The 14,020-nt window shown below is 31.9% G+C and overlaps 1 protein-coding gene across 4 annotated transcripts in view; it reads right to left on the reverse strand.

Annotated features, from left to right (window-relative positions):
• The window catches only part of LOC103575491 (protein gustavus), a 77,929-nt gene that overhangs the window by 9,790 nt on the left and 54,119 nt on the right, over positions 1–14,020 (reverse strand). The window lies entirely within an intron of this gene.

The raw sequence follows: 14,020 nt of genomic DNA on the forward strand, positions 1-14,020 counted from the left end.
AAAGCCGGATATTAATAATCGGGACCGGTTTTTTGCAAAAAGTTTCATCTCGTTGGCATTTTTTTTTTTGCTGTTGCCGTAAAAAATGGTCTTTATATTTTGTGAAGTTTATTTCATCAAACGGCGCTACTAGATTATTAATAAAAATTTATACAACCTCATAAACTTCATCACTTCAAAGTTACAGAGCTTTCAATAAAAAAAAGTCCTGAGCTAAAATCGATAGTTTAAATTTTCTTTCAATTATTTTTTTCTGTATCAAATCCTAATATTTTTCCATCAATCCCCAGATGTCCATATGAGATTTTAAAAAAATCTAAATGAATATTTTTTGCTGAAAAAATAGGTCAAGTCTTAAAATTCCAATCAACTGCTCTTTTTATTTCTCGTCATAAAAAATCTTTTTCTTTTTCTATACACTTCCAATTTACCAAAAAAAAAAAAAATTATATTACAAAGTAACGTCCCCTAAACCCAAAATCAAATTTTGACGGACAATTTTATAGTCTAATAATTTTTTGTCCCGATCAAATTACAAAATTGCCACGTTCTAAAAATTCCTTTATCCCAGAGCATTCAATACAACACCAAAAAGAAGCACACAAAAAATTTCACAATAGCATGATAAATTTCGAAAAAAAAAATGCATTCCAACTTTCCACTTTTACATTACTCCAAAATGGATTCTCGTAAAATAAATCAAACAAAATGGCGGTGGGGTCGTGAGCAGTTAAATTTACCAACCAACAGCAATCACCCATCTATATATATATATATGTATATATATCTTCATATATATTTACCGGGACGTAGGATTTCAGGTGGCGAATATCTAATGATTGGGTTTGTTTCCGGGATTTATCGAGTAAATTGCAAACGATATGCCAGCAAATGTAATCCGATAATCGTGAGAATGATATGTGTGAGTGTGTGAGTATGTCAGTGTGTCCTATAGAATAACAGCAGCCAGTACATATACAACTAGACTATAAACGATATATAATACGTTAATCTGGCAGTAACCGCGATCATTTTAGAGCTTTAGCATTAGCTTTAGCTTCAACTTCCCTTGATCGAGTATTAAACGTCCAATGAAATTAGACTCGATATTAGCTGGCTGCAGCCACTACTCTAGTCCCAGCCCTATCTATCCACTGTAGTACCGAATCCATGCCACGGAACATGAACCATTTATTAAACTTATACAATCTCGATCCGTCTATACCCAGATCAAGCTGCTCTGTGGCATAACAGGTCTATCGATTCGCTATAATCTACAGTATTTAAGTCGCTGCGACCTGGCTCGAGCTCCGAGTAATATAATATAATCAAAGATACGATTACAGAGCAATGAATACTGACGAATCGAATCTATTCTTTGAAAGGTCTTCAATAAGAAAGTGATGACAAGATGATGAATAATAGCTCGCTGGCTGGGGTTATTTCATTTTTTATTTTCTATCAGCTATTTGTCGTTGGTTGAGAAACGTCGAGACACGAGACAAGAGATGATAAGATGATTGGCGACTGAAACGCCTAATTTACATCGAGTATTGTCGTTGTAGTAAACTCTTGTTGCGATTGAGGAGATACGGATGTCAAGTTGTTGACTTTTTAAATATTTAAATGTCTTACATTTGTATGGGCCTTCAAGTTGAAGCGGACAATAAATAACGATAATGATTTTTTTTTTTTAAATAAAAATAAAGTGAGTGGTAAGAGGTAGAGGTAAGATGGTTCTGTCATAGAGATTGTGATGATCGTTGATCCAGTCGCGAATTAGAGGCCTTTCGAATCCCGATTACCTGATTCACTTTCATTTTGCAATTACGGGAAAAATATTTTTTTTTTTTAGAGAGATAATTATTATTTTGACATTTGGCGGGAAAAAAATTAGTTAGTGTACATGAGGTCATTTTGCGGAGACGATGGAACGTAAATGTTTTATTTATTTATGAGCAATAAGATATGACTTTTGTTGACATGAAAAGTCAGTCAATTTTTTATTATTTAATTTATTGGTTTTTTTTTTCTGACAATAGATTGAGAGTAAAAATAACAGCTGGTTATTTTTTGGAGGTAAATTTAATTTGATAAATTTTATGACAAAGATCGAGTTTAATTTGATAAAATGTCAAATTGTCAGAGTAATGCAATTAGGAATTTATATTGAGAATATATTTGAATCGGAATGATGAAATATTTAATTGGAAAAAATGAGTAATTGAAATATGATTGAAATTTCATTTTTTAAACCTGAGGTATATTTGTAACTGTAACTCATTAAGTATTGAGACTACAGAAATTTTCATTGAAAACTTAAATATTAAGAACTAAAATCTCTTCAATTTTGGTCTCCGTGAAAATTTCCGTAGCGTTAATATTTAAAAAGTTATAATCGCGCGAATTGAAATAGAATATAAATTAACTTGTTTCCGGTATAATTACTTGTTTTAATTATCAAAAACTGATGTAACTCATTAAGAATTAAATTTATGTCAATTATTAATAAGAGGTTATTTGTAGAGAATTAAATTCTCTACAATTCTTGTTATAGATAAAATTTTCGTAATATCGATATTTACAGAGTTACAGCTCAGTTCTCTTGACATAATTTTTTAACAAAAAAAAATTGTCTGTTACATAAAAATTTTCATAAATTTCTAGTCGGCAATAATTTTTTTTTTTAAATTTTAATCTCTGTGACAGTGAAAGTTGTGACTTTTAAAAATGTTATTATAAAATCCGCCTGATTATCCAATAGAACCTTTTAAGTTATCCTCAATTGGACAAAAAAATTAATAAATTTAATTAAAGTTAGGACAATTTAAAAATAATTGATAAAATAATTTAATTAAATGAAATAATTATCGCGAGTTAGTTGAAGAAATTTTTCCAATAATGGATTTAATAAACTTTATAGTGTGAAAAAAAATTATTTCTCAACTTATTTAAGATATCAGACCGCGTAAACGAGCCTGAAGCTTTTCTGTTCTCGAATTACACTCCACCACTTTACTTTGCTCACGAACTCTGTACTGAGCCAATGAGAAAGAGATTGTAGAAGAAAAAAAATAAATTGGTAAAAATTATTAAATTTTATTGTTCTTATTGCCATTTAACTTGCGCGCTAAAATCCTCTTGATTTGAATTACTTTAGAAAAAAAAAAAAAAAAAAATGTAGAGTCGAGTAAATACTAGTGTGTATGAATAACCATTAGTTATGAGTAATTACAGATGATAATAATAATAATAATAATAATAATAATAATAATAATAATAATAATAATAATAACGATAATGATAATAATAATATTAAAAATTTATCAACTTGAACTTTAATTAGTAATATCTTATTAAGTATATAAGATAAACAGACTTTGTGGGTGGTCATTGAAAAGGTCATTCAATTCTCAACATTTTTGATCTCAATATAAAATATCAAAAAGTTAATATTTCAAAAGTTATAATCATTTAAAGAATTGAGTAATTTTCTGTGGTATATTTTTTTACTCCAATCCTAAAAATGGCTGTAACTTCAAAACTATCAATTAAAATTAAATTTTCACGAGAACAAAAATTATAGGAAATTAAATTTCCTAAAAAAATGTACTAAGATATTTTTCTGATATCTGTGATACTTTGACCAGAATTTTAATTCAAAGACATTTTCAAAGAACAGAAATTAAATTTTTCCATTCAAGACTCCTTTGACTCTAATTTCCAGTTTAATTATCAAAGATACGGTAAATATGTATCTAAATAAATTTATAGAGAATTAAATTCTCTACAATTTTTGTCTCAGTACAAATGCCCCTAAATTCAACCGTTCAAAAGTTACAGCCATTTTATCAAAACCATTTGCTCAAATATATTTCTTGTGATTTTAGAATTTAAAAAAAAATATCCGACTAGTAGGAATATTAAAAGCAAATGTTTTATAAATAGTTGAATCGTAAACGATCTCAATGATGAAATTGAGAATTGAGGCAAGAAGATTTTTCTCAAGGACCAGGTTGCCATCGAAGGAAAAACGAAAGGCGTCTCGATAGTTTTTTTAGCATACACTCGGACATTAATGTGTGTGTTTATATTCCACTCACGCACGTGTCTCAATGATACTTGTGTCTGTCCGTATATTCATGTATTTTATTAAACTTGTCTATGTAATGTGGCATAGAACCTTCATAACATAATGTAACATTCACGCGTAGGCTTTATCCTCACGGGACATGACAGGTTTTGCATTGCCTTTTGCCTTTGTCCTTGCAGATCTCACAACTCGCGAATCACTTGACGACACTACGCTACAACAGCTACAACTCCTATTATTGTCAGTGCAACTTTTATTTAATAATATGTGGATTTAATAACTTATTACCTCTACGCCAGATTATTTACTTTGTTTACCGATTTAACCTCCGCACGTCACCGTTTTAGTGTTTATTTTATACATTTTTTATTTATTTACTTTTACCAAGGTTACGTATATATATTTCAATATATTTACAAACATCTACATATTTATGTTAACAATTTTTTATATTTTTTTAAACATGACATTTCGTCATGTCCCTAAATATTATTTATTAACGGCTGAATTCATTTAATTGACCAAATGGAACTGAGACCGTTTACTTAAAAGTCAGGGTTCGGATTCAGTCCAGTCTTTTAATTTTTATAAAACGAGTTGAAAATTATTAGACCTGAAAATTCATAGTTCAAATTCTACTTGAACTTTTATAGAAAAAAAAAATTATTCAAATTTCGACGGGTAATTAGTAATTATAAAAAAAAAAAATAAGACTGTAAATATAAAGTTCACGGCTCGAATCCCATTCAAGTTCATATTTATTTTCATAAAAAATAAATTTGTATCAACAATGAGCGTTATTAAGTATTATTACAAGTGAAAAGTGTGTTTTGATGACAGAAAAAAAAAATGATTGGAATTAGTAATTGAATAATTAAAAAATAACTAAGAATAAGACTAAGACTAAGAATAAAAAAATGTAAATAAGAGGAAATAAATAGAGAGAAAAAACAAAGTTGCAATGGGACAATGAACAATCGTACATTGTTAGGAGTTATGGCATTGTTACTCCACCATGCCTGGACCGTGTTCACATAATTAGGCTGTAAACGTTTCGAGACAATCACCATTGTCTTGGCGACCGCCCTGGCAACGATCGCACCCTACCCCCGATTAAAGGAAGCACCCGATTCTTGGTGCGCTCGTGGGCAAAAAATCCCCAATAACAGACTAAAGACTAAACAATTAAATAAATATATAAATATATATAAGTATTTGTAGAGAAAATGGCGCCGAGATAAATAATTCAGAGGATCTTTGTTCTTATTTAGTTGAGTGGCCGGCATGAGTTAAGTAGATCGCCGATAGCCAGACGTATATCATGTCGACGTTTGTTTCGTCTATCTATAAATATATGTATATATGTATATATGTGTGTAATACAAGCAAGCCACGACAAATTTTATCACTTCTTCTTAACGGGCAAGTGGAAATTCGTATTTATTTATGTTTCGTTCAGTTTTGCTGGCGGTATAGACTAAATAAACGAATAAAATGGACCCGGTGTGGCGGAGTTTGGGCGGAACGACAAAATGGCCGACGGAATGAAATGGAATGGAGACTATCGTAAACCTTGACGTTTACTTCTCGAGATAAGAGAGATAGGGTGAGTTGAGACGAGATAATATTGAGAGAAATGAAAGGGATCTTGATGCCAAGTTTTTGTGTAACTTGATAAGAAACACGGCAATGAAACTTGTAAGATCCAGAGGATGTTTTAAAGGAGATGACAACCAAGATGACTTTAACATTTTTATTTATTTCTTTTTTTTTTTAATTTGTCTGAATAATTTTATCTGATAGCTTTCATTTAAAATTTATCTCAATTATTTTTGTTTATATTAATTACTAATTAGTTCTTATCAATGGCTGTAATTAATTAATCAATTAATTAAAGATCTTTATATAAAATAATTAAAAATCTTGTTATCAATTATTAATTGTAAATTTGTTAAATGAATTAATTAATTAAAAATCTGATTGATAATTTTCGAAGGTGATTAATAAAAAAATATTAACTTGAATTTCATTAATTGGCATTGAAAAAAAATTAAAAAAAAAAAAAAAAATTTAAAAAAAACGTTAAACATGACTGGATTTAACAAAAGTCGACTCAACCAAACCAGCTACAGCAGCATAGTCTAGAGAGCTTGGTAGCCGTGACCTTGTCTGGTCTCGACCCCACTGTAAAACCAGCTCATGTATTCACACACACACACACACCTATGACATCCTTCGCGACTGCCCCCCACCACTTTCCACGAAAGAGAGAGGTGTAAACACTTGTGAAGACGGTTAGCTATATAATACATGCTTTCATATATATCTGTATACACATACATATGTAGATATGTATATTTACACATTTATAATGCAGCTCCAGGTCAACTCCATTGGCACAAAAAATTGCAGTTGCACATAAATACTAGAATTTTTAAATTTTAACCAACAAATTACTTAATTTTGATTAATACCCTCAGCTAAAAATTTAACAAAACGTGCGCTCGTTAGTTTGTGCATCAGCGTGAAATGACAATGGGCGTACGTATCAACTGAAAAAATTATTTCAAACAATTGGCTTTGAATTTCGCTCTTTGTTAAAATCACAATTCTATTTTTATTTTATTTTTATTTTTTTTTTTTTTCAATTTCATTTAACAAGATCAAGAAGTTTAAATTTAATTATTTGCTACTAAGTGCGAAAGCATTTTAAACAAGAGCTTGTAACATTTTTTATTTATTTAATTTTATTTTACTTGGGGACTTTTATTTTTTTCTGTTTTCTTTTAATTTTTTTTTTTTTTACACAACGTCGTTTCGCTGAACTCGTTCAAGTTCTTGTACACGATTACGCACTCGTGAGAGAGTACTTGCACTTCTTTGTTCATATATATAGATATATATGAACAAGTCTTCGTATATATGTTTAGTTATATTGCATTAAATCCAAGACTAAAACTTTAAAAGACTAAAAAAAACCCAAGACCGAGTCTTTAACTTGACTCAACTCCACGGGGAAGTTGAGCAAGAAAGAAAAAAAAATAAATAAAAGACTACACTAGAATGTAGGCATCCAGCAAACCCGCATTGTAAAAATCAAGCTTTTATTTTTCAAGGTTTTTTTTATGTCAACTTGATTCTTCATATGTGGATTATGCCTTTATTTTTAGAATTCACATCAAAGATAAAGAAATTTCATATTTTTCCCCTACAGAATTTTTAAAAACTTTCTTACCGCCAGCGGCGGATGTGTCGTTCGATAAATTGCATTATGTTCACCAAATTTAATTTTTTTCCATCAAGTTGATGGAGTTTATTGTTGATTTTACCAGGGGCTGCACACAAAAGTGTCCTGAGTGAAACAAAAAAAAAACCAAGTCGATATATCGAGTAGTTTTCAAGATACAGAGTTTCCGTACATTCGTACGCTAGAGGTTGCGGATGTACGGATCGCGTTTTCTGAAGCTCCTATCACGAAATTAGTACTTTTTTTTTCAGAATATCGTAGTGTGTGAACTGCGATACGATTTCGAGTCGATTAAAGCTATAAATAATTTAAATATAAATTTATTACGACCGACAGCTGGTGGGTCGGGATGAGTCAATGCCGCACCAAATGCTGTAGCTCAAGTAATATAATGTAAAGGAAATGCTTGCGATTGAGATGAAGTGGTTACGTCAGCTTCAACAATCGTACCAATTCAATCTCCTTTCCTTTCCCGTCTCGTCTCTCTCTCGTCTCATCTCATCTCATCTCCAGTCGGTTGAACCCTCGGTTACTCGGTATCCTATCGTTACAGCCATAGTACAGTATCTGTCCCTGCATTTGTTAAAAACGTTTTTCATTCGCATCATAAAATGGCCCCTTGACAACAAGATAAATTATTGCTCAAAATATAAACCTCGAAAAACCCAAACCCAAACCCGAGGCTTGAGCGATGAAATTATTTTATACCGTAATGTATACCTGAATATATATATATATATATATATGTATATACAGTTTTTTTTTTTATAAAAAATATGTATAATTTTTATTAAATATCACATTCATAACAAAGAGCCCGCATTACATTCTGCGGGATCATTGTAGTTGTGAATTAAATCAAAGTAAAAAAATATTTTCACTTTAACAATAAAGTTAATGCAGCCTCAAACTAAAAGAACCTTAACAAATATAATGTCTTGGAAATCCTTTGCTCAGCCCAAGTAAATTGTATGAAATAAAAAATGTCCCTCATAACCATGGGACCAGCTGAGTCCCCTGCCACTCGGGTCATTCCTCTTTCTTCACAATCCAACATATTCTAATAAAAACTTTTATATAAACATATATATAAATTTATGACTTACAACTATGACAAAACTAAAAAACGTAAATAAAATAATTTACTTTGTTTGCAATGAGAGTAAGTCTACAGTGAATTTATTTAGTTTTCAAGTCACATAGCCGGATTATGTGCGACAACGAGTGAAGTTAATGTAATGTAAAGTCCAACCTACCACTGAGAATGCTGCTAAAAAGAAGAAAAAATAACTAAATAAATAAAGTGTATGGGTATACCCTAATGGAAAGAAAGCTGACGAGAAACACGCACGCGAACACGTGCAACGGACGTGCGGGTGCTTTCGATAGGGACATATGTCAATGTGTGGATGTGAGTGTGTGCTGTGTGCGTGGGCACGCAAGCAAATGGATCCTATCCCTTTTTTTCTTTACCATTTATGTTGTGCTACGAACCGCCCGATAAACATTGGCCTTCTTATACTTCTGTATATATATTTATATACATTATATGCTACCTCCCCGGTTCAAAAAAAAAAACCCAAATTTGATTTTTTAGCTTAAATTTAAGTCAAATTTGACTTAAATGGATACTAAGTAAGTCAAATTAGCCAAAAACGTCTGAATTTGACTTGTTTTGGTTAATTTGATCTATTTGGAGTATATTTGAATCAAAAAGCCAAATTTGACTTAGCCTAGACTAAGTTGACTCAAATTTAAGTCAAAAAAGTCATATTTGTTCTATTTTGACCCGGGTTCGAGCCTTAGATGTCTTTATATATTTGAGAAATTTCATAATGCTACCTTCAATTATTTTTTTGATGTAGAAATTTTGAATTGAAATGTATTTGACGTTAAATCTCATTTTTCACGGTTAGCTTGTTATTATTATTATATAATTATGATATATATTATCAATTTATATGTTAATTTGATGTAATCATTTTTTGGACAGCAACAAGAGATTTTGATCTCATGGTCGGATAAAATTTACTATCTATCAATATATACATATATATATAGCTATATATGTGTCTATATATATATGAAAAACTAAGTTTTATAACATAAGTAAATTAGTTACAATGCTCTATGTGTCTGTATACTTACAGACAACTAAAATATATAACTTGTGAGAAATTTCCATATGAATTGAATCAATTTATAATTCATAGTTATAAATAATTTATAAAAATAGTATATTTACACTTTTTACAACTTGTTTGAGTTTAATGATACCATTAGTTATTTTTAAAACTTTAATTTATTTTAGTTCTTTAACTATAGTTATCGTACTAATGGATATTTAAGCGATTAGTTGATTAATTAATTTAATTATGAGTAATTTGTCGGGTGTTTGAAGTGAAATTTATTTAAATTTATACTGGGAGGTAATGGAGACTTTTGTCAGGCACTAAATTTAATTTCAAGTCGATTCGATTGTAAGTTCGCTTGATACATCGAGTTCGTACATTCGTGCGGCGGAATGTGCGGATGTACGGAAATGCGACTGGAGGGAAACTATTGAGAGAAAAAAAAAATACAAAATTTCCAGTGAGACAGAGAAAGTTTCTGGGTGGAATTTTCCAGTAAAAATTGGAAAAAAAAATTTGTTTTCAAGAAAAATAAGTAAATTTTAACTGAAAATCTCTCGTGAGTAATATTTAGCAATTTTAAACGAAATGCTTCTCTTATATTCTAGTAGACAGCACATAAAATAGGACAAAATACAGCAGAGAAACTCGTAGAGAACAAATGAAATAATTTTCCGACGTAAAGTCTCAACTTAAAGCGACTTTAGCTTTCAGATCTTTCTTTGCTATCAAGATATCTAATAGCGCCAATTGTCTACGACAAATGACGCGATCGTCTTTATATACTAACAAGAATATCAGTTTATATTATCTAGATCTTTAAGAGGCACTGAACTAAAAGCTCTTTTACTTTATTTCATTTTATTTCCACCGTATTATTTATACAACTTAAGGTTTAAAAAAAAAAAAAACGCTATTGGCATCGGGGGCTCTGACCGATACCGGTACTACGCAAGACGACTTTTTATTATATTTTCTTTAGCTTCCAGTAAGTCCCTCAGTTAACTTTTATTTACTCCGCAGTATAACGTCATACCATCATATGATTCATTATTGTCGGCCATCGGCCTTCCTTTCACTAATGTAATAAATAAAACAACGCCCTGAGATACTCATATGCTCAATTCCACTTATTTATCATACCACTCGATCCAAAAATCAACTAATTAACTAATCAGCTAATTGTTTACTTAAACTCTTGTAAAACTCACAACCAAAACCCTCTCGACTAAAATTTCAAATCTGCCAGAAATTTACCGCAAAGCCGAAAAAAAATCAAAGACAAATTTTTAATAATTCAATCGACTTTTCAAAATTCAGTCGCGGGTTCGAATCCCGGTTATGGATTTTGTAAAAATTCAATTTTTTTTAAACCTCATATTTATCACCAATATAAATATATGTGTTAATGTATTAGTAAACAAGACTTATTAACATTCATATATATATATATATATGAAACGTTCTTACATAAATAGGTCAGCGAGTGGGCAAATGTAACGATTAAGTCTGGTAACTGTCAAATGTATACACAACATACAGAGTGTACGTAATATATTTATGACTGCTTGCGAAAAAAAAGTATAATCAAAAGCGTGAGCGTTTTTAAATATTGTCGAAACGTTTTCACTTATTGTGCTCTCGGAAGAACGTGCTATCAACTTGACTTTTCTTTTTCTTATTAAATGTTTTTTTATTACATATGTAATTTACATTATGTTGACATTTAATTTAGGTCATACACTTTCTCTATCAGCGAGATAAAAAAATAAAACTTTAATTTGAATAAAAACGAATTTGATTGTCTATGAAATTATATAGATATGAAAATTTGAATATGGGGCCAGAATAGCGTAGTGGAGATTACAAATTAAATGTTACAAGTTTAAAGTTGTAGATTAGATTAGATGTCAACTATACATTATACTTGATATATATGAGCTGAAGCTCGTGTGGAAATATATGTATAGATTCAGGCAGAGATGTAGGAAGAGGGAGAGGCAGAGACTGTTCAAACTACGGTCTAGTGTGTGTAGAATGGAGTCAAGTAGAGTGGATAGAGTCGAGAGCATGTATATAGGATGATGGTGCTTGATGTTAGTTATAATGAAGTCGTGGGCGGATTTTGGAGGTTAGGCGAAGGATAGTCCAGCGGGAGTGTCCGGGCTTAGGTTGAATTGAGGAAGTTGTTGCGATTAAACGGGAGCCAGAGTAATGTTGTGTATGGGTTATGTGTACTCTGTACACTGTCTGTGTATTTATGGATAGAGGGCATGCAAGTGGATAGTGGATTGCAACGCATGACGTCAAGGACCCAATTAGGACTCGTTAGCTTGGGGATTCACTCGGGTTACGCTCTCACATTGTGCTGCCGCCACGTTTGAAAGCTTGTTGCCAAGAGAAATACCAACGCCACACTACAACCGCTTTGGGTACTCCAAATTATATTTTCTGGGCTTAAGTACTTCTGAATGAGTTCAAACGTATCCCAGTCTACAGAGAATGTCTAAATTGACACGGCTGATTTTTTTCCGGATCGATTTACGAGGAAATTAGCCCAGAAAATTGAACCCGTACATTCGTACTGTTTTATGTTCGTATGTACGGAAGCTCTGTATCTGCCGAACTAATTGACGGATTGACTTGATTTTTTTTTTGTTAGCTTTAGAATACTTTTGTATGTAGCCCTATTAATGATTATTTAAGTAAATCTTTTAATTATGACTTTAAATAAAAGAAAAGTCGAATTTATGAAATGAGAATTTAAATTTGGCGGCTGGTATAAATATTGTAGAGGTAATAAAAAGAGTTAACTAAATTGTGTACAGAAGTACAAGGTAAGCCAGTCGTTAAATGTAACAGCAGGAAGAAACCGTTTCTAATGTAAAGAGAGGAAGGACTTGCAGTGGAAACGAAACAAGAGAAGCGTCGAGCCGCGACGAACGCGGGTTCTTTTATATTAACCTACGCAGATACTAGCCATTCTACTGACATCGTAATCCGTTTTTTTGTTCATATTCGGTAGAGAAAAAAGTAATGAAATTGAGTAACTAAAAAATTCATAGCCTTGGACGTTAAAAAATTTAAAAAGAAATAGAAATGAAAGTTATAATAAAGTGTAATAAAAGTAAGAGAGTGAAAGACGTCTTTGAATTTGGCAACCGATGTACGAGTCGGAAGTTCCTCAAGGACGGCCGGATGCCAAGAAAACTAAGTTGCCTTTCTCAAAAGTTTTTATCCCTTTTCACTATCGTCCCACTCATCGTCGCATCACCTCAACCTCATATATATTTACACAAGTTCTTTCTCTACACGTGCGTCTCTTTCACTGGATCCTGACTCCTTTCATTCGTGCTATAGGTTCTTTTGACAGAGAAGAGCAAACTATTGCTCTTCATCTCTCATCTCCCTTCTTCTGTGGCCCCTACGAAATTTCAAAGTTTCTCAAACAAACTAAAACCATCCTAGAGAAACGTATTCCCGATATCTAATAATGGACGTGACTCTCGCATTTCTTGGCAAAGAATCCAATAGTTGATCTTATGTTCTATTGAAATGTAACGAAACTATATATATATTTTTGTTTTTCCGAGAGCCAATAATTGAGATAGAAAATTTTTAATTAAAAAAAGTCTTCAGTTTGATCAAAATTTTGTTTTAAAGAAAATTTAATTTTTTTTCAATTTACTTGAAGGAATTGAATGATGCTTTTCATCAGGGCTACACACAAACGTACTCTGAAGAAAATAAAAAAAAAATCAGGTCAATACATTGAGTAGTTTCGGAGATATTGACTTTCCGTAAATTCGAACGTTAAACTGTACGGATGTACGGACTCCGTTTTTCTGGCGAATTTACATACGAATCGTAAAAAAAATGCATGGATCGGGTTCACAAGAGTCTTGCCCACGAAACAGATGACATTGAAAGTTATTTTGATGATTACATGAGTTAAATTTAAATTTTTATTTAAAATTGAACCTTGGAGGTCAGAGATGCCGAGTAAGAAAGTCTGAAAGAGAAGTGATGAAATTAATGAGACGTACGCGAAATAAAATAAGCTGAAGCTGAGGAAGTTGTGAAGCAACTTAACATTAATGTAATGTAAGATCGCGAGCACATAGCGCCGTTGAATGAAAACAGCTGCTCGAATGACGAGAGAGAAATAAAGACCACGAGGTAAAAGAAGAGGACAGAGAAGGCTGAGTGAGAGGACGCAGGGGTGGAAGTGGTCGCGAGGGCGGAACAGATGAAAGAGACGCGAGCTTCGGAGTGTAAGTGACAGCACACGCTTGCGCGCTAACGTCCTCTCCTCTTTCTACGTATTGCTATGTATATATATTCATATATTTTACAGACACAAAGAACCATCGAGTATCGAATCGAGTAAGAGATGTTGCGAACGAAGCCGCTATTTCCATTTGCAAATAAACCGTTGGCCCACCCACACCTCGCGGACCTATACTATATTTACTAAGCGATAAGTAAAGAGGCTTACGGGTGTTACACACGTTCAATGCGCACGTGCTCCAAATTCGTTTCTGTACC

Source organism: Microplitis demolitor, chromosome 7 (genome assembly GCF_026212275.2).
Source record: "Microplitis demolitor isolate Queensland-Clemson2020A chromosome 7, iyMicDemo2.1a, whole genome shotgun sequence".
In the NCBI taxonomy this organism is placed as follows: domain Eukaryota; kingdom Metazoa; phylum Arthropoda; class Insecta; order Hymenoptera; family Braconidae; genus Microplitis; species Microplitis demolitor.